Here is a 19,595-nt window from a genome sequence, read left to right as displayed (position 1 = left end):
GATGCTGCTGTGTAGGAAAGTAACAAGGCTGCAATACTATGTGGCCCTGGTCAGTTTGTACTCAAAGGCCAACTCATGACTGCCTTGGATATGGTTCTCCTGTTACTACTGAAGGGAATAGATGACCCTATAAAACAGACAGCAGCAACGCCCCTTTCACAGCTGTCTCCAGTTTCTCTCCTGAAATTTGGCTGGGTGTTTTCTTCAAGATTCAGAGCACAGATGTAAACTGTTTAGGGATATCCCTATATCCCTGTTTCTCCTTAACAATGCCAGAGAGAATGAAAAATGTGGCCTGTTAGTTTTATAACCATCAGAAAGAAAAAATAAATAAATAGAGAAGAAAAACTTCTACAGTGAGGATCTGACCTGCAGCATCCTGGTCTGTTTTCTCCACACAATACAGTTTCTCAGGAAGTGTTGCTCTGAAGAAGTTTTCAGGCAGGGGTGGGCAGATCCCCAGCTGCCCACAGATCCCACTCCAGTGGTCTCCAGTGTAAGCCATGCACCTCTGCAGGGAAAAGAAAGGGTCACAGAGGAAGTTTTGTTTGTGGGGTTTTGTTGTTAAGATCTGAAAACTGGGATTACCAAAGCACTGTGGTAGCTGCTCATCAGAAAGGCCCCACTTAGCTGTGTTACCTGCTCACCTTCTGGGCTTTTCTGAAACAGTTACAGCTGGCCCACGCTTTGCCCTTGCACAGAGGAGGGGGAGAGGGAAAAATCTGGAGTCCGCATCTGTAGCCTGTGCAAACCCCTGCCACCAAAGAAGGCAAGAGGATCCAATTTTTCCCAAATTTTAACAAAAACCAGGCATTAGGAGGAGCAGAGGTGACTCTGTGTGGCCGCCACAGGCCCCATTTGCACAGCAAGCCCTTGGAGACACAGGGCTCCTCTTGCAGGAGTGCCTGGCCTTCCCCTAGCACCTGTGCATGTGCCCAACGAGAACTGGACTCCTTATCGCAGTCCCACTTGTGCCAGTGGCAAACCTGTGGAGCTGGGGTTCCCAGTGAGATGTGCCTTGGTTCAAGATAAGAGAATGGGGAACTCATTAATGAAGGGAAAAATCATGGAATCACAGAATCCTAGAACAGTTTGGGCTGGAAGGGACCTCAAAGCCCATCCAGTTCCAATCTCCTGCAATGGGCAGGGACATCCTCCACCAGCCCAGGTTGCCCAAAGCCCCATCCAGCCTGGCCTTGAACACTGCCAGGGAGCCAGGGGCAGCCACAGCTGCTCTGGGCAACCTGTGCCAGGGCCTCAGCACCCTCACAAGGAAGAATTTCCTCCTCAGATCTCATCTCCATCTCCCCTCCTTCAGCTTCAGGCCATTCCCCCTTGTCCTGTCACTCCTTGCCCTTGTCACCAGTCCCTCTCCAGCTTTCCTGTAGCCCCTTCAGGGACTGGAAGGGGCTCTAAGGTCTCCCTGGAGCCTTCTCTTCTCCAGGCTGAACCACCCCAACTCTCTCAGCCTGTCTCCATAGCAGAGGTGCTCCAGCCCTCACATCATCTCTGTGGCCTCCTCTGGACTCGCTCCAACAGCTCCATGTCCTTCTAATGTTGGGGGCCCCAGAGCTGGAGTACAGCTTACAACCATCTGAGGAGGAGCATCTGCCAGAAGTCAGTGAGCCTCTGACGACGGGGGAGAGTTTCAGACAAGGGAAAAAGGGACAAGCAGGAGGAAAGTCTCCCAAGATGAATAAGGTGCACTTGCAACTCCTGCTGTATAAAATAACAGAAACAGAAGGGGGCAGCGCGTACCTCTGCTGCAGGGTGAGGGGCTGGGGGAGCCACAGCAGTCCTTTCCACTTCCTGGCACTCCCCGTATCTCTCTGCTTTTGAAACACCTTTGGAGCCATGCAGTGGCTTTCACTTCTTACAGTTTCCACACAAAAAACTCCTTTTCCTTGTTTCTCCTTGTACTGGGTGTCTGTGGCAAGACACAGGGGCTGCAGGGTTCTCTGTGAGGGGAGCCCAGGCTGGACACAGCCAGTTCCAGCAGGTTCCGGCCACCTCTGGAGCAGCCCCAGCCCAGCCCCTCAGGGAGGCTGGCGGCACCTCTGAGGAGAGGTCGTTAGGAAAGGTTAAAATGCCACACCACTGTGAGGAAAAAAGTGTTAGAAATAGCCCTGTGACACCCAGGAGAGGTGAGGAGGAGGAGGAGGAGGAAAGTAGTTTAGTTTTTTGTTTCTGACCATCTCTATTTTAATCAGCAATAAATTAAATTAATTTTCCCTGAAACTGCAATGCTAATAGCTTCTGTGACAAACAGGAAGCACCAGTCACCTTGAAATAGGAAAAGATAATGAAGATGTCCGTCTTAAGTGTTATCTACATAAAGTAGCACAAAACAAGATAGTTGGAAATTGTCGCCCTAAATAGAAAACCTCGTGACATTTGTGATGAGAGTAGCTGCAGCTCCTCACGACTTCAGGTGAAGCCAGCTCAATGGCCGGTACCCCACTAGCCTGCACCTCCAGTTGTGGGCAGCTCTGGCTCACCTTTACTCACACTGCTGTTGAATTTCACCCCAAGGTGGTGCATGCAAGTTGAGGTTAATCCCTTATTTATCTTGCAGGGGAGCTGGGATGTTTAATTAGTGCTTGGGAACAGCTTGGAGATCCTCTGGAGCCAAACCCTGTGGCAGAGAAAGTCATGTTTCTATCCCTGCACTCAGGCATTGCCTCATATTTAGAAGTTTTCCAGCAGAACTTTGTCTCTGCGTGAGGTTCAGAAGGGCTAAATTTAAGCTTGCTGTTACTTGAGAAATGATTTTTTTTTTTTTAATGAGACATATCTGTGTGCAAAGAACTTTGCAGAAAGTACGTGTGGGTTTGAGGAGTGGGAGAGAGCTGTGAATAGATTCAAGTTCTTCAGCAGTTACCAAAAGTCTGCTCGAGATGTAAATTCATCCTTAGCCCTTAGTACTGAGATCTTAAAAACGTGTGGAGACCTGAGCTGATAGTGTCTTATTTATTTTGTGTAGACCTTTATCTTTAAATAATAAACCAATGCTTTGGCTTATGCAAGGCACTGCTGAAGAGGGAGAAAGAATGTCTTTTATCTCCTACATTGTCATTATGTAGCATCAACACAGCATTTAATAAAAAGCATCTTGATATAATAATAGTTTAAAGTTTGTTTTCCAAACAAAACTATTGTTTGCCCATAGTAATGAAAATTTGCAGTTCTCCTTTACACTTCACAGATGACAAGAGAAAAAGATTTTAAGATCTCCCCAAAGGAGAGATTTAATTGTAAAACAAAGCACTAAGTATGACTTTTAGCTGAGATTGTAAAGGCTACAGTAATTAAAAAGACTAAAACATATGGTGCACTTCATGAGGGTGGTTAATATGATCTCCCAAACTGAACCTTTTCAGTTACTGAGAAGAAACAGGAACATACAGCTATTCTCCTCAATGTTGAATCATAAAATAAGCCTTCGCTTTAGTCCTGGTGAATCAAGAACGGCACTCCCATTTTAATTCAGCTAATCTGGAGGAGAATGATTTCCTTTCATCTGCTAAGCAAGATATGAGCTACAGTTGCGATCTATTAATGCATTTACAATACGATATGAGGGAAGGAAGTTGTCATTAGTGGCTTGTAAGAGTCTGTTGGATGATGCCAGCACATGATAGTGTCACGCTTCAGCTGGAGGAGAAGTGTCCCCTAATCAGCACTTACTCCTAATCGTAAATGCTAGGTTATATTTCAGTGATGTTATAAATGTAATATGGACCACAAGAAAACCTTTGTCAGCAGGGTCTTTGACAGGCATCTAGCTGGGGATGTTGCAATGCAGTCAAATCCTGTAACAGCGGACCTGCAGATAAAACCAAAACAAACCAAACCCCACAACAACAACAAACTTGTGTAATCAGATAATACATAGAAGTTGAAAGCCAAATCCTTAGCTGGTGTTCACTAGCATAGCTCTATACATCTACACTTACCTTCTCCATTCTGGGCTCGGTTCTCATTATTTCATAGCTTTTCAGCTTGCCTTTCCACTTCAAGGTGCAGATAAACAGACTATAAACTTTTAGCTACCAGTTTGAAACTGTGTTTTGTGAAAATCTATGCTTGGTTAAAACCCAGGAGTGTCTTTTCCAAACATTTACATCTTTTGCTGCTGGGCATCGACTGGGTACAGACAGTTTGGACTAGTAAAGTGTCCATTTCTGACAGTATGTCAGTACCTGCTGGCTATTTAAGCCTTCCATCTGAGAGGGCACTATGAATTAAACTAAATGCAATGATTATTCACAGCTTTTTGGCTTTTAGGAAGATAGTCCAAAAGGAAGCCAAGGAAAAGGGTATATTTATTCTTCCTGCTCCCTGAAAGGGAGGTCAGAAAAATAGGAATATCAGCAAAAGGCAAAAAAAATACATATGAAAAGAAAAGCAGGTAAGAAAACACATCTGACTGCCATTGAGCCAAACATTATTTAGTATCACATGCTTGCCCCTATGACCCAGGCATGTGATATATGCCTGGTATAGTACATATACCTCATGATACATTAAGCATATCACAAGAAGACTATCTGATGTTGGGCTCATGCTAGTTCCCAGTGCAATCCCCGATATCACTGCGGAAGATGGCACGAGAATATAGCATTGATCAAGACCCTCCTCCTCAATCCAAGCAGCCACCACCACATAGAGCTTCTTCCCTGATCTCCGTTTGAATTGGCCCCAAATTCACAATTCAGTCACTTTGCTCTTAATCATAAACATCAGCACCTAGGACTGTATGCAATAATAACCACGCTCAGCTAACAGCAAGCTCCATCCTCGCGTCTCAGCAGGCAGGAGGGCTGGTCCATCCCACGCACGTTAAGCCGGTAGCTCCATCGATTCAAAGTGGCACCTTCAAAGGGAAGGAGAGGAATTTTGGCACATTTTCCCTGGAGGGTAGCCTGAAATTTGTAGCCCTCTGCTAGCAGTATTTATAAGACATATTTTGTCTAATTAAATGACATCACTGGTGGAGAAAGATGGGCTGATCTGTCAGACCCACAAAGCAATAAATGTCGGTAACAGCAGCAGCTAGAAGAGCGAGTGCATAGCTACAAGTAGCCCAAACCTTTAGCAAAGAAAGGAAAATTCTTCCCTGAGATATACCTTTCCTGAAGAAGTAATATCAAGCTCATAAAAGCTGGCAGTTCGTTTCTCTTTTTTTTTTTTTTTTTTTCTTTTTCTGTATAATGTGGAAACAAAACAGAAGAAAGTGGATAATTTCTCTGGCACTAAAGTGCTTTCTGACTGCAACTATTTCTGGATTCCCCAAACCCAACATTTGCAGTTTCATCCCAGGAGAAAATTGTGTGGCTTGCATCTTTAGGAAAAAAATTCTCAGATGAATTTGTGCAGATTTGGATATAAATTACTTTCAGGCTCAGCTTCCATCACGATGGCAAGTCTTGTTTGTGACTCCCCAACTGTCTGCACTAATTGTAGCAGCCTGTAGGTATTCTCTGAAGTTGGGTTTGCTTCATTCGAGTATGAGCTCAAAGGCAAAAATATGTTCTCTTCTACCAGATGCCTTATTTAGATGTGATTTACATAAGGGAAAAAAGTGTGAGAAATATCAATATTTGCATTTTAAACATGATTTCAGGATGTCTGTCGTGGTTCATTCATCTGCTTTTTGGCTCTTTACATTTAGTTCTTTTATTTGACTGCACAAGCATATGGGTCTCATTAGCTTAATGGTGAGCATATTTATTCATCATCCTTGCTGGCACTTTTTAACTGCAGTGGGGATGTGTGTAGGTGAACTATGTTTATATTCAAAATTGTCCATATCAGAGCTAACCTGATTGGTAACTCATAGATCTTGGCTAAATAGCCAAGGAGGCTTTAGGTGATGATCATCTTGGTTTTCCCCTTTTCAGGTAAGATGTGGTACCTTGCTGCTAGAGGCTTTGGAGAGGGAAGGCCATCAAGGACTGCTGGAATTGTTTCCTGAAGGACTCATAGCCTCCAGACGTTCATGTTCTGAGCAGGCTGTCTCGAGTCCAGTGCTGCCACACAGAAACCAAGAAACAAGTTCTTACTGCAACTGGACAGTGAGTACATGTCCTGCTCAAGTGACCGGGCAAAACACCAGAGAGGAGAAGCAACCTTGGATGTCTCCAGGCATTACATGGGCTGGCCACTGCCCCAGGCAATGCTGGGGTGCCACAGATATACCTCCCTGGAGCCCAAGGTAACCTCCAGCACAGAGACAGGGCAGTTATTACATAGGTGCCATAGCCACCTTGAGCTTTGGTTTCAGCTCCATGACAGCTTTCCTTAGAAATCCCTGCAGGTTACTGAATCCCCTGGGTGAGTTCAATAGGAGCATGCCTTTAACTTGAATAGTGTCAGAATAGCAGAGCTTTTACCTTTTCTCCTCCCTGAAGGAAAAGAGATATATAGATATATAAAAATCATTAAATGACTAAGCCAGCTCCTGGGACACAGAAAAAAGTCTGTGTGCTTAGGTATGTTCAACAGCCTCTGAGGCCCTCAGAGAGAAGGTGGGAAAGGAAGGAGTGCTGCTTGGAAATGCTACTGAGAAAAACGAAGTAGCTGTCTTTGCTAAGGAAATACCACAACAGCTATTTAACACTCCAAGCTGAGCTCACATGTCTAGGAAATACGTGGGTAATTTACCACTTACCAAGTGTGTTGCATCAAGCCTAGCAGTTCATAACCACAGACCTGCTAGATATTTTCAAAAACACTCCGAGCATATCTCATTTTTCATTCTAATACAACTGATAAAAATAATAAAGCGCTTTTGACCTCCCTTGTAAAATGTTTACGTTACTGCTTCCATTGCTATTTGTATTTCTCTTTTCGCCTTTCTTCTACCATGGGTGACGACTGACTGTTGCAGGATCACAGCCTCCCTTCCAGCAGCAATCCTGCACCACTTGGTGCCCGCTGTCCCTCCCAGCTGCTTGATGCCTGCCTGCGGTTGATGTCGTGCTTAGACTTTTCTATTCTTTATAGTGAGTCCCTGTGGTGGTAACAACTTGAAAGCATTACCACCCACCTGACGTGCCAGAGATGAGAAAATTGTTGAAAAATACAGCAATTGAATTTCCTAGTTTATCAAGTGGGATTGAACAGCCTTCTCCCCCCTGCCTTCAAATTTCACACAGAAGTCTTTCACTTTATCTTTCTGTTGTTCCATCGATGCTAACAAGTTTTAAATGTGAAGTAGGTTGTAGTGATGGAGGGCTTGTTTCAAAGCTCCCATAAACCCCCTCCTATTGGGGTGTCTAGCAGGGGCACCAAAAAGACAGACAGTTTGGCTCACCTGCCCTCATTGTACTTCCCAAAACAGTAACTCCCCAGAGCCCACCTTATCAAATTCCATCTTGTAGCCTGCCAAAAATATCTTATTTAAAGTCTCCCTTTTACATTATGTACAAGAGCGACATTTCTGTAAAGAACTACTTTGCATAATATAGAAAGAGAAATAACACATGAGAAAAATTAAATCGAAAATTGTTTTTGTTTTAAGAAATCAGTTCCACGACAAAGAACCGTCAGCTTCCAAAAGTGGTTATATTGTTTCCTTTCAAATTTCTACATATAGCCAGCAGGAATATCTAAAATAATTCCACTAAAGTAGAAAAAAGAAAAAAACCCCAGCACTCTCCAACATAAACTCTTCTGTATGCAAGAGCAAGTGAAGCTGATTGATTGATAAATTTTTACAGCAAAATTCACTCTGCTATAGAAGGAATGTCCCCGGGGCCCAGGGATTACATGGCTTGTCCTACTCCTTGCTCCCTCCTGCTTCTGCATCTTCCAAACCAGAGGCCCCATCAGAGCTCGGGGAGTTCAAGTTAGCAAGAGTTTGCATCTGACCCCTGCTGAGCAGTCCCGTGGAAACTAGGGGGATGCTCAGAGACCAATTTCTACTTAGCTCAGGCAGATAATGCAGAATTCTGAGCATTTCTTTACAGGGATGTTTAGGTTTGCGTAAATCAGTGCTTACATCCTAAGCTGATCCCAAAGGCAGGAGTGCTCCACTCTTTGCACGGGCCCAGCAGGAAGACAGGCCGCAGACCTCCTCCCAGCATCCTGCGCATCGCATTATTCATCTTTATTCACTTTCCCCTAATTGCATACATGGCCCTTGACATTTCTGTAGCCTTCCACGTCCATTACTTGGGCTGTAATTTAAAAGGTGTCTGCCTACAAACCATCTAATAAGGGGTCAGTAATGGAGAAAGCCATGAAATATTACACTATTCTTACGCAGAAATCCTGGAGAATGAGCTAGCTGTGGTAAGTGAGCTTGTCACCAAAAAAACCCTCACCCTGACAGCCAGGTCACCCAGGGGAGGTTAAGAGCTCTGGAGCAACAGGGTGGAGGGTTTGGAAAGTGATAAAAAGGCAGGAGCAGTCTCTGGTCAGCTATTCCCCCCAGCTCAGACTGAATCAAAAGGACCAACTTCTGGAACTGTCAGGCATGGGGTGTCACCTCCTCCACTGCAAGCACAGATCTTCAGGGACTGTGGGAGGAGGCACGAGGCAGTGGGAACCCATGCTGGGCTCAGATCAGCTGCTCTCTGGGGTCCGCTCTTCTGCAAGCTACCAATTCCACGCTCCATCTTCATAGACGACCTTAAAATGCAGTGGATAGCATCACTCGTCCAGAAAAATAACTTAATAAAGCAGTTGGTTGCTGACACGCTCCAAACTTTTCCCAGCTAAAAAGCATTATGCACAACTATCAGTTTCACAGGAACTGGGATGCGAGCAATGAAACAGTAGGTAGCATCATTATGAACCAATGTAGAGAAGAGGGAAAATGAGGCTCACTTGAAATTCTGTTTGCGTTTCTGGCACGGCAGTAACGAAGGCAGTGAAAATGCCAGGGCAGCCTGAAGCCTGGAAAAGAGGAGAATCTCGCTGGAACGGCAGAAACTAAAACACAAAGCTAATGAATGCAGCTGCGGTCCCAGTACCATTAGTACTAAGGCTACATTCTCTTCAAACTCAGGCTTGCAGGCAAAGTTAGTAGTGGTTTTTAGTTATACAAGGAATGCTGAATAGATCATGTTGTCTGCTGTGACAACAGAAAATCCTACAGAGGAGTTAAGCAATACGAGCATTAACAATGAGATATTGCAGTTCTGGGCTAATAAAACATGCAGACACCACAGTGCGTAACAGAAATCCAAAGCTCTCAGTCTGAGCCCAAGTCTCTCCTACACCAACAGTCCCACTTTGGTTTCCTACCTAACCTTACACAGGGCATCTGCTTGGCCAAAGGTGCATTTTGCATCGTGGTTTACACTAAGCAAGCCGTTTTGTATCTCTTTAACGGAATACGGCCCAATATTTAGAAATGTTCCCTTAATATTTTGAGAATTAATGATGCATGAGTAATGCAGTTGTCTGATCCAAGAAATGTTCCAGTATACTTTCGTATTATCAAGTTTTTCCAAACACCTAATTTCACTAACTACCCACAGAATATTGGAAGTGACTAGTCACCATCTGAGGAAGCAGTGACTGCGGTTCTTAGAAGTCGAAGCAGCCGAGGCCACTCCAGTCCCTGCAAGGCTCACCGAAGGCGCATAGGAGGGGATCGCGAACAGGCATCTGTAACGCGTGCACTCGCAGGAGGCTGAGCGGCTTCTGAAACTCACTTGAACAAGCTATTTGCATTAATGGAGAATTTGCAAAGAAACTTTCCCAATGCAGTCAGACAGAAAGGTGTACGCGGGCATACTCATGCTGTTTCTGCAGCGGTATCTCAGGCACCAGCTAACTGTGCCATGCAGCTCTTCTGCGCTGCCTGAGAAGTCAGAGTCTGGTTTGCTTCTGCGTCGTCAACCACAGGATTTCTTTTAACTAAAAGCCTCCTCCTAATCGGCATTTTTTGGAGTTGAAGAGTTTTTGGAACTCAGAAGATCATATGGGGTTACTTAATGAATTGCATGTTTTGTCTCGCTTCTGCTAGTTGATTTTTTTTTAAGATAACAGCCATTAGTCTGCCTCACTCAATAGCGTTTGTCAGCTGTGCCATACCTCTCACCAAGATGATAATGTGGTTGTGTTACAATATATGCAACTTCCATAATGCCTGAGGTTTCTTACCAGGAGAATGGCAGCAGATACTTTAAGAGTCCGATGTGCTTTCTTTGTTGAAGTAACCAGAAAAAAGAGTCATTCCTTAGCACGAGTTACCACACAGATGGTCAGTAACTGAACACTCTCCAGTTCAGCTGCATTTCTCTTTCCCTTCACAACCTTTACTGGCAGTTGCTAAATTTTGTGGTGAGGACACCCGCAGTGTCTGTATGAACTTGTATGCATATTTTCAAAAGAATAAATAGATCTGGGCCTTTTCAAAAGTACTAGCAATTTTCTAAGAAGTTTTTCATGCAAGACTTAAATCTTGCGCTGACACTGCCCAGTAGCAGAGCTGGTGGTGGCAGATGCAAAGATGGAGTTGCACAGCCGCCCGGTTTCGCGGGACTGGTTGCGCGCAGACCACACTGCCGAGGCCCTTTGTGCTGCTCTTTGGTCCAGCTCTGAACTCCTGTCAGTGACCTCTTTTTTTCCAGTGCAATTCCACTCTGCAGTTTGACATTTGGAAGCTGGCCTGGTGGGGTTTCATAGTGATCTGGAAATCCATGGGAAATGATAATGCGTGTGCAGTTCACAGGGTGATTTTTTTTTTTAATTTATTGCTAAGACTACAAAACCAAATCTGGGATATGAAAGGCAAGCTGGATTCCTTCCCTGTCATACCCTAGCAATAAAGATCTGCAGAAAAAACTCGCTTAACCCTTCTGCCTAACGAACACTATGCAGAGCTCCGTCTCCTGAACCTCTTGGTGCTCAGCAGTCAGGAGGGAGCAGAGGGCAGGGCAAGGGCAGGGCACCAGCACTCACTGATATTGTACCTTCACGGAATTTGCACCTTCAAAAACTAGGCAGTGTTTTAAATAATCCTAAATATTTTTTAATATTTTATATTAAATTAAATGTATTAATATTTCAGCAGTGAAAGCCAACAACTATTCATAGTGAGAATTCAGGTGATTATTAGATTTTCCGTGTTACTATTAGATTCTCCAGTTATTTAAAGTTACCGGATAAAAGACAAAAGCTTTAACAGAGCAAAGAGGCTTCATTCAGTTCTCCCATTTCCCTGCTTTGGTCCTGATCTCACTTTCCAGTTGCACCACTCCCCAAGGATTTTATCTGCTGCTGGCTGATCTGATTTTTTTAATTTTTTTTTTCTTTTGCTATTTCTACCCAAGTCCCCATAGTAAGTCTCTTGGCCATTTATCACCCTCAGCCTGAGCCCTCTCTTCTCAGCCCTCCAGTCTGTCTCCACCTGATTGCAAGGCATTTAGTATATATATAATCCTCTTTCAAATCCTTACTATTTAACAAAGGTAACTGCTATGGCTCTGCTACCACCTACCCTATTCCTACTGTCAGAGCAGTAAACAGGCAAATATTTTGTTTGGCAGTACTGGTTGCAGTAGGAACACTGTTTTGCAAACTGAACTTAATGTCCAGAGCAATGAGTTCCTTTTTATAACGCAATATAAAGTATACAGGAAAGTATGCTCAGTTTTCTGTACCTAGTATGGAAAGAAAATTACTGTAACATCCATTAAAATACGAAATCAGCATATTAGTTGGTGGCATGGCTCCTGTAAGATGAGGGACACGCTGGTAGCTGCAGTTTGAGTATGTATGTATGAAAATGACACCTCATTATGTTCCTAAATAAGGAGATGAGGTTACTTGAATAGATCCCTGAAGTGCAAAACAAAATTACCCCTTCCTTGTTGTAAGACAAAGATGACAAATCAGTAAACAGTTGTATTTTAAAGAGGTATGCCAAAAAAATGCTGAAGCTGCTGTTGTAATCTTGACAGACAGGCACAACCGTGTCAACATTTCCCATAAATCCTTATGCGGTGTGAAGAATACATGTGGTTTATTCTGCTCCTGGAGAGCTAAACAAAAAATTGCTCCATCTTTATCCCAGAGCAGCTCGCCATGCTCTTGTGCAATGGAAAGACATTTCAGCACAGTGTAAACTTGGAGCCGGATTTCAAAAATGTTGGCTTTCCCTTCATGGTTAATGCTGCTCTTACGCAAAAAAAAAAAAAAAAAAAAAAAAAAAAAAGAATAGTCTTTGCTGGTACAAAAAGCCTGTTGGCTTCACAGCCCAGAGACCTCTGCACAGGAAATGTGTGATGCAGTATTTGTTATATCACAACACACCCACTCGCCCCATTTACCTTTCGCTTAGAGGCGAGGAGCAATTCTTGGGGGACTTGTTAAGCGGGAACTTAGCATGGAGACATGGATGGTCATGCTACAGAACTGCTCTCCATGTACATCACTAATTAGTAGCCAGAGGTGCCCCGTTTCACCAGGGCAGTTAAGCAAATGCAGCCCTCCACATCTGCTCCCGGTGTCAGTGCAGAGACCCTCCTGCTCCTGCCAGGCTGTGCAGCTCCTGCTGGGAGTGAGATTCAAAGGCACAACCCTCCTCTCACCCACATTACTGGAAGAATATTTTCTGCATTACTGTAAATACCAGGGGGTTTTACCAAGAGGCAGCAGTGGCCTTCTTGTCTATCCTTTGGTCTAACTAGTCACAAAGAGTCAAAAGACCAACTTAGAATTGAAGGCAGTTTAGCAAACAGATTAACAACTCAAAAAAAAAGACATTTTTCATTCCTCCATATTAAAGGAGTTTATTAATAGTTGTATTTGACCAGAATACTCACAGCTTCAATTAAGTCCAGGGCTATCAGGTCTAGTTCCCATTCCCAAGCAACCAGCTCTCTGCAAGACCTCAGAAATCAGACTGCTGCTTGGTCCAAACTAGAGAGGAGATTTTTTTGTAAGGCAGAACTGCTGGTGGCAGTTGATTCAATAATCTCACTCCCAGAGCCACCTCCAGCAACCTCATCCCAGCACTGTAAGGCTGCATACACCTGGCTGTGTTCCTCTCCCTCACATTTCCACGCTCAGCAGGGAAGTGCTGCCCTGGGACCCCTTCCTGTCCCCCAGAAGAGTTCAGTTTCTCATTTCCTCCAAACCAACCCTCTCCTCCTCCTTTCATGCCCCTTACCTTATTCTCTCTCCTGCCCTCGACAGAGATACCAATGACGCTTACCCAAACCAGCTCACTGGCCCATCAGCTGCCCACAGGCATGCAGAGCGGGGAGCCAGTCCCTTTGACGCCCTTCTCGTGCATTCAGGCTCCAGCCCTGTGTGGAGTGGAGAGACCTCATTAGACCCGCAGCCTTTTGGGCTTCATTTTGCACCCCCCCTTTCCTCGCCGCTCAGCTCCTTAGAGAAACACTGCGTGACTGACTTGTCAGAACAAGCACTTTTTCAATGTGCTTTGGGCACACAAGGCATTTGGCGCTAAGCCTCCCTGTAAATCCTGGGCACGCTCACCTTCCCATAATTTTCTTGCTGCAGGTTGATTGCACGGCAGCCGTTCTTGCAAGCTGGCCTCCATCCTGGGCAATACTGGGAGGACATGGCCACCACTGTCACTGCTGGCGGCTGAAGCAACTTATGGCACCAGCACGGCTGTATAAATTATGGGTGTCTCCTTATGGTTCATGCAGGCAGAGGAAATGTTTTGTGGTTGCAAAAGATTTAATACAACTTGACTGAAGGTCTTTGGACTTGGTTTTACTTATTTCTTCATGTGGTATATGGAGGAGTATGATGTCTGGGGGAATGAGGTGGCTACAGAAAAAGTTTTGCCATACAGCTGGCTCTGGAGCCACATAGGTTTCTGGAGGCAGGAGAAAGCAGAGACTTTGCATACGGCACGCTCTGAAATCTTCTTTATCACATTCCCATTCCCCATGAACAACAGAGGCATTTCTGACAGCAGTGGCCAACTGGCAGGCACACACAGAGATCAAAGGCTTTCCTGCAGCTCCGTGGCTCTCCAGTGGATCGCGCTCTGCAGGTCAGGCCAATGCTTTGTGCTGTGAATTGTGTGACCCTCATGAACCTGCTGAATCAGGACCAAAAAAATGTTCGTCCCATCCTTGCATCTGTAAAGTCTACAAAGAGCAAAGCTATTTTTCATTAATTGCCAACTATTCCTCTTGGCAAGCTAGTTTTCCTCCCACTTTTATTCACTTTGAAAAAATTATCAAGAGCCCATTCACTCCAACACTACAATGGGGCTGATAGTATGTCCTAGCTTCTCTTCCAGATTCCCATACTAGACATCATATGTTGGCATGTAACAATTAACCCAGTGTATCATCTACTTGAAATCTGAGATAACTATATTTTTAAGATACTATTTAAGCAATGCTTAGCGGGCAGTCAAAAACAATACCGTGCCTCAAAAGAGAGCTGCAAGCCCAGCTGTAACCAGACGTGGTGAGGAAAAGCAAACCCATCTTTCATTTACAGCAAGAGGAGCCTGTTTCTGTGATGACAGCCCTGGGGGATGTTCCCCCAGAATTCCTGGGAGGACAGGATTTTGGAAGATGGCTTTAGTTAGCCACATTTGCATCTGGGACTTTCCAGGTCACTCAGCTCTGGAGCAGCTGGATGTCGTGGACTGCTCCTGACCTGAGGCTGCTGCAACCTCCTGCATCACCAGCTTCAAACCCCCATCGCTTCTGAACCCTGTTTTTCACCAGACAGGACAGGACAGACCCACAACCAAGAAGCATTGGGACTGTTTTCCAATGGGAGCCCAGTCCTGGTATCCACATCGTCCTTCACAGTTTTAAAAATTAAATGCTTTGGGTGTCTCTGGTATTTTCCTGCCAACACAGAAATATAAAAAATTCTGCTAATTGCTCTAAAACAGAATTTACAGCTCTGCAGCCTCCCCAGCAGTGAAAGTGCTGACTTCTGATCAGTTTTAGTCACAGCCCGATATGTCAGTCTGTGAATATGTTTCTGACACAAAATGTAAATTTCCTCTTTCCTTAATTTCATGCTAATTTGCCTTTTTACTTTACATAATTAGTTTCTTCTCACTGGTATTTACGAATTTAAAGTATTTGTTCCTTTTTAGTCATCCATTAAATATCTGGTTTGTCTTTAGTGAGAGTGGAAAGCAGCACAGCCATTTCCTTGTTGCCTGGGAAACTCGTCTAAGAGTTAGCATCGAATTAACATGTCAGCAAGGTCCTCTTTTAGACGTTACCCAAAAATAACTGAGGATTGCAAGAGACCAACAGCACCTGTCTGAAATTCACCCTCCCCACTTCTTCTCAGGAGCGAAGGTGAGACAAGTGATGCACTCACTCGCTGGAGAGAAGGGAGATAGGAACGATGCGCAAAAGGCCCATTTCATGGTATCGATACCAAAGCAGTCCTCAGGACAGTCTAACCCATGATATCTTGCAGGAGATTTCTTTTTCCCCCCATCCTCTTCCACAAGATCAAAATCACAGCATGCGACATAGTTTGGATACAGCAAAAGCTGTGCCTCGTAAGCCTCCCCAGGCCTTAAAAAGTGCAGGTTATGCAGTTTCACTGCACTCCATACAACTCAAGGGCTTCGCCCAATTTCTTTTTGTTCAGCAGATACTTTTTCTTAATATCTTCCACTTCTCAAAGTAATTTCACGTAATTACAGTGTAGATGGTTGGGTGGCTGGTTTTTTTTCTCCCTCATTCGCAAGTCATCTCTGGATCACCGAGCTCCTTGCACAGCGAACGCCACCTTCAGAGCTGACTGAACAGAGCTTCCTTTCTCCCAGCAACTGGAGTTTAAGTTTTGGTTCTGATCTGGTAAATTTGGGAGAAACACTCTTATTTTCACTTATCAAAACCTGAGGAAACCCTCCCAGATTTAGTTAATAATTGCATATCCTGAGCCCCCCATAAAGCACCCGGTAAATGTGTTCTCTCCAAGGTAAGCAGATTGGAACAGATAACTATCAGCTCTTTCTGGGGGGTTGGCTGCTCTTTTCTCTGCTTTGCCAGTTCAAATGAAGGTCTTGAAAAAGCAGTGACCCAGGATAAACACATAATTAGAAATGCTGTCTGTTTATGAAATGTCATTTGATATTCCTGAGACACAGACTCAAAATGACCTATTTTTAAAATACCCATTGATTTTGTCACTGACTAGTAACATTGGCATAATGATAGCATCTGTGTCTCATATGTAATATTATATTAGGAGCCATTAGAAACAGTAAAATGTCCCTAAATTTTTAAGACTGTTGTAAACAGAATTTCCTTAGTATGTTCACTGAATGATTAAAGCAATCCAAATTGGAAATAACAAAATACGATATGGAGCACAATTACATAGAGAATACATTAAAAAATTAACGTAAAACCAGTGTTACTACATGTGCCAAAAGCACAGCACAACAGTTTGTAAGAGCATATTATGGACATGTGTACCAGTGTAACCTACAAGTCTTTGGGGACAAAAAGGCATCTACCAGAGCACAGGATAGTATTTCATCACTAGCCACCATCTTTGGGCAATATTCCATGTTCTTGTCAAGTTTTATATTAAATATATTGTACCTAGGGGATGAGAAGGATGTAAGAGAAAAATCTCGATGATTAAAAAAAAAAAAAGTTATGTACTTGCTTTTGAGTTAGGAGTTCATGAAATGCCTTCAAGGCCTCTACTTCAATTTTGTGGTACAATGCTAGAAGTTCATGCATCTAACAACCCATACAGCTGCAAGAAGTGTTAGAGATCCCAAGACAGCTTTTACTAGACAAGGGTGGGTTTGGCCTGCTTTTTTTTTTTTTTCCCTTTCTTCTTTTTCTTCTTTTTGTTTCTCCCCTGCCAGCCACAAGATCCTGTGCTCTTCAGATCATCTGGCTGACCTACACTTGCCCCAGGGCTGCACCACACACCAACAACTGAGCCCCTTCCTACTGTCGCTGAGAACACGCCATGTGCTGCAGCAGTGCTGGCAGCAGCACGGGGCTGTTTTTCCAAGGGAGCACGTGGGAATTCATTTAGAGCCTGACCAATCACCCACCTGAACAAAAATAAATTTAAAAATATCAGTAACTGGATCTTCTGTAGCTATTGATTGAAAGAGACTGGGAGGCAAGGTTCACGCCAAGCAGCTCCCAGTGAAACAGCAGGTATCAGCAGGAAAATATTTTACAGGGAGCTCCTGTTGTTGCAGTGTTTGCCCTGATTAGTAGAAGGCCAAGAAGGGTTTTTCCCCTGCAGGTTGTTTCAGCTGCTGGGGTACTCAGGGCTGCCAGGGAACTGCTACAGCAACCAGCACTGGCACAACAGTCAATGCAAAGGGAAAAACACCTCAGGGGTGATGCTCACCTCATCTCCGCTCCTGCTAAGTAAGGGTCTGCCCTAAGCGTGAGACAAGAGGTTTTGTTCTTTAATTGGGCTATTACTTCTTTTCAACCATCTCCAACCAAGTTACCTAATGAAAGTGAATTTAGATTATACCGGAGGCATATGGTTTTGGTTTGTTTTATGAGCGGTATTTGGCCCTTTTCTTTCTCACGTAACGTCACCATTGCATCCTGCGTACGCTGCTACTGAGTCTTGAGCACTTGCGGGTGGTGTGTTGCATCAGTTCACAGCTTTAAGGCCCGGTCACTCTTTACATACCTTTGAAGTGGTTATGGTGCTGCAGCTCTACCCAGAACAAAGACATTCTCATCCCTTGACACACTGCACCGCTGAGGAATTTCGTCTACCAGATGGACTGCAAAGTGACGAATCGCCTCAGACAAGAAGTAATTTATGGTTTCCATTAATTCCTGTCGCCAGCCACACTAACTGGCATTTATCAGCAAGAAATGGATGAACAATTAGTCACAGGAATAAAAATGAGGGAGTAGACCCTTGAAATGAGAAGAGGATTATTACTGTTTAAAAATCAAAATTATATTGGCTCGTTTTTAAGTGATTAGGTGCAAAATTTATAGGAGACTATGCCAAATGCTCAAATGTGAACCCGCTTAATTGTGGGAAAAAGTTATGATGTGTCTATGTGCTTCGGTGGCTACGGTCAAACTATTGCTAGTATGAGACATTCTTCCAAGATTTAAGCAATGGGGAGGCATTGCCTTCAACCCTTATTGCCAAATAGTCATTAATTTGTACAGTTATATCGAGAATTTCAATGTAAGAGGCAGATAAAAATCCGGCCCTGGGACAGGCAAAGACAGCAGCACCAGCCCTCCCGCATTCCCGAATAGCCCTTCCCTCACAAAAGGATGTGCTCAAGTTCTGCTGGACCCAAAGGCACTGAACCACGGCCCCATGGAGAAAAGTGCTTATTTTGGATCACCAAGCCCGTGCAAACCCCACCGATGTCAGCGTCCCTCACCTCCGTACCGCCCGGGCTGTGTCCCAGGGGCACTGCAGAGCTGGGCTCCAAACACACAAGGTTGTTTATCCCAAAAGTCCTGGTGATTTCCACAAATTATACTCAGAGCACAGCGTTTCCAGGTTAAAAGATTATATCTATAAAAACGTTGATATGAGAGAAATATTCCCTGTGGGTTTTTAAAGAATTACAGAGTCTTTCTCTGAACGATGGTCTATATCATTTCTTAATGGAATGCAGCTGGCTTAATGAATAGAAATATTCAAGAATAATTTATTCAGTGACTGATGGGGGGAAGTATTGCAAATAATTTATTTATATTCTGTGAAACCGATCTATTAATGAAGGCATTTATTCATAAGAAATATGTTCAACAATGATGTTGAAAATTAATCAAACACGTTATTAGCAATTATTATTCCACCGATTCTAATTGAGAGATAAAATGTTCTTTAGCTATATTTTCTATATAAAGCGCAGAGTGAAGTAATTATTCAGGTACCTGCGCCAGAAATAGTTCAGCAGATTTCAGGAGCAATGGATGCATCTAACAGTATCAATTAAACCCATTCTGGCTAAAACTTGCAATGTTCTCCTTGAGGTTTCTGCTACTTTCTAGTTATTTTGCATTATTAATTTGGAGTAACGCTTACACAGAATACCAACAGGAATTTGACAGGAAATTAATGTAGAGACTCCCCCCAGAGATCTTAGATGTTGCTAAGCCCATTTTTCCTTACCCAGAGTTAATGAATAATCATCTCCTTGGCAATGGTTCCTGGAGTAGAGATGTGTACTTTGGTTCCTGTTAAAAATAGAAAAATAAAAAGTGTCAGATAACATAGGCATCAGGGGGATTTATCTAAAGAAACTCAGTGAGTAAATATCCTCCAATGCAGTGAGTCATTTACTTGCTCCAAAACTGTTAGGAATATTAATACAGCTATCTTCAGTTTTAAAGAAAGTTTTATAGGCAAGTAATATTTATTCCCATTCATTCTAAAGATACCTCGATTCTCTTCCACATCTGAAAGCAGCACTCCCTCCTCCCTCAGCCCTACAACCAATTCATAAGTCCAGGGATTTCTTTCATTCTTTCTATCTCAAGTTGCAGGACAACTTCTTTCGTAGGTGCTTTTCTGGTATTTCATCACTGAATTTATTGCAGGCACAAAAGGTGAGCACTGGAAGTCGTTTTCCCCTTGCTCCTGTGCTAACGAGAAGCTGACCTCTGGGGTGATCTCACAGGGAGCGA

General features: G+C 43.8%; 1 long non-coding RNA gene across 1 annotated transcript; it reads right to left on the bottom strand.

The window, feature by feature from the left end:
* Positions 1–13,083: 13,083 nt before the first annotated feature.
* LOC129211335 (uncharacterized) lies at positions 13,084–17,780 on the bottom strand. Its single transcript, XR_008578822.1, has 3 exons — positions 17,617–17,780; positions 13,465–14,041; positions 13,084–13,271 (listed from the first exon to the last, which is right to left on the bottom strand). It is a non-coding gene; the product is annotated as an uncharacterized LOC129211335 (long non-coding RNA).
* Positions 17,781–19,595: the final 1,815 nt, after the last annotated feature.

Source organism: Grus americana, chromosome 11 (genome assembly GCF_028858705.1).
Source record: "Grus americana isolate bGruAme1 chromosome 11, bGruAme1.mat, whole genome shotgun sequence".
Taxonomy (NCBI): domain Eukaryota; kingdom Metazoa; phylum Chordata; class Aves; order Gruiformes; family Gruidae; genus Grus; species Grus americana.
The sequence above is the reverse complement of the archived record's forward strand: the minus strand, read 5'-3'. Positions and strand labels throughout refer to the sequence as shown.